The sequence below is a fragment of the Penaeus monodon genome, chromosome 11 (assembly GCF_015228065.2).
Source record: "Penaeus monodon isolate SGIC_2016 chromosome 11, NSTDA_Pmon_1, whole genome shotgun sequence".
In the NCBI taxonomy this organism is placed as follows: Eukaryota; Metazoa; Arthropoda; class Malacostraca; order Decapoda; family Penaeidae; genus Penaeus; species Penaeus monodon.
This window is the reverse complement of record NC_051396.1, coordinates 49025616-49028115: the sequence shown is the minus strand read 5'-3', so window position 1 is coordinate 49028115 and position 2500 is coordinate 49025616.

The following is a 2500-nucleotide window of genomic DNA, read 5'->3' as shown; positions in this document are numbered from 1 at the left end:
ATATATTATATATATTATATTATATATATAATATATATATATAATATATATATAATAAAATTATATAATATATAAAATATAATATATATATATGTATGTGTCGTGTATGTGTGTGTGTGTGTGTGTGTGTGAGTGTGAGTGTGTGTTGTGTGGTGTGTGTGTGTGTGTGTGTATGAATATTATATATATATATATATATAATTTTATATATAAAATATATATATATATATATATATATAAATAATATAAGTTAGATACATTTTAGATATATATATATATATATATTATATATATTATAATATATATATATATATTATATATATTGTAGTCTCTCTCCATCTCTCTCTCTTCTATCTCTCTCTCACAGGGAGAGTGTAAAAAAAGAGAAATATAAAAATAACATATATCAGACGTATTCATATACATACTGCATAATTAACCAAACGTACAAAAAAACATACGAAGAGCGCGGTTCATTTAATTAGATCTCTTTTAGAATTAGATGATTTTCTATTGAGACTTAGTCAAGGGTTTAGTACGTATAATTAAACGATACTGCAGTTGGTTTTCCTGTTATTCATTACCGCTGTTATAACTTTCATCATTAATGTTAGGGCTAGTTTTATGATGTTTTGTTTGGTGACCTCTTGTCGGATTGTTGTTATCGTGATGCCCATATTATGAAAGTAAATGTTTGGTTTCTGTTGTTATTAGTATGTCTTATCATTACTGTTTTGTTCATCTGTTGGTGTTTTCCGTATTGTTGCTTTTATATTCTTTGTCACTGATTTTGCTGCGACGGGCATCGTTTACATCAACATCGAGTAGGTCTTGTCATTGTTAATGGTTTTGTCTTTGTGATGTCGGTGTTAATGTCGTTGTTGTCATTGTTGATGTTGTTTTTTGATTTATGATGTCACTGTTGCCTTTGTTGGTGTCGTTGTTGCCATTGTTGATGTCACTCTTGCCACTGTTGATGTCGCTGTTGCCATTGTTGATGTCACTCTTGCCACTGTTGATGTCGCTGTTGCCATTGTTGATTCATTGTTGATATCGTTGTTTCCATTGTTGATGTCATGTTGCCCCTGTTGATGCCGTTGTTTTCATTGTTGTGTTGTTATCGCTGCTAACGTCGTTGTTTTAACTGTTATTGAATGAGGATTACAAGTGAAAGTCAGTCCCTTTTTTACCTCTTAAGGAAAAACAGCTGCGCCTCAGGGACGGGGCTGCGAGCGAAGGCCGAGCAAAAACAACAAACACAGATAAATATTTCAGGGGACGGGGAAAGGAAGATTTCTTTGACCTTTTTTAAGGATTCTGTGAAGACGTGAGGAGGAGGAGTAAAGGAGGAGGACGAGGAGGTAGGCCCAGAAGGAAGGAGGAGGGGGAAGGAAGGAGGAAATGAAGAGAGAGGTGTAGAAAAGAGGGGGAAGGCAAATGAGGAGAGAGACGTAGAAGGAAGGAGAAAGGAAATGAGGAGAGAGAGTAGAAGGAAGGGAAGGGAGGGAAGGGGGAGAAGGAAAAAGAGGAGGGAGATGTAGAAAGAAAAGGAGGGGGGGGGAGGAAAGGAGGAGAGAGGAGAATAAAGGACGAAAGCGAGAAGGGAAGATATAAGGAAGGAGACAGGATGGAGCGGGTGTTGGAGCAAAGCGAAGGAGAAGGGAGGGAGAGGGCGAAGAAGGGGCGATGAGGGAGAAGGGTGTTTGGGAGCAAAGCGAAGGAGAAGGGGAGGGAGAGGGCGAAGAAGGGGCGATGAGGGAGAAGGGTGTTTGGGGCAAAGCGAAGGAGTGGAAAGCAAAGAAAGGAAGGAGAAGGCGTAGGAGCAAGGGGAAGAAAAGAAGTGTTGGAGGAAGAGGGAGGAAAGAGGGAGAGAAGCGTTTTAAAACAAGGAGAAAGGACGAAGGGTGGAGGAGAGAGGGAGGAGGGAGGGAGAAGAAGGAGTTGGAGCATGGCAGGTGATGAGGGAGGAAGGTTTTTGGAATTTAAATGCTGGTGAGGATTTTGAATCATGTAAAAGGGGGATGGGTGGAGGGAGCGATGGAGGAGGAGGCAGGAGTAATGAGGAAAAAGGATGTTGGAGCAAGGCAAAAGAAGAGGGAGACAGTGGGAAGGGGGCATGAAATCGAAAAATTTTGGAAACTAGTGTTGGAGCAAGGCCAGCGGGGAGGAGCTGGAGGGCAAAGGAGGAGGGAGAAGGAAGAAGAGTGTTGGAGAAGGGCAAAAGTGAGAAGGTTGGAGAAGGGAAAAGGAGGGGCAGTGGAGGAGGGAGGAAGCGCGAGGGCGAAGGGTTGGGGAAGGAAAGGAAGGGCGGTGGTGGAGACGGGAAACACGAGGAGAAAAAGTGTTGGGGAAGGAAGAGGAAGGCGGTGGAGGAGGCAGGAAGCGGGGAGGGCGGAGGGCGTCGGAGCCAGGCGAGTGGGGGAGGGGCTCAGAGGGGCCGAAGGAGGGGGGCATGAGGAGGGCGGCCGGGAGAGGGTTCGAACCTCATCCCTAGAGTCAA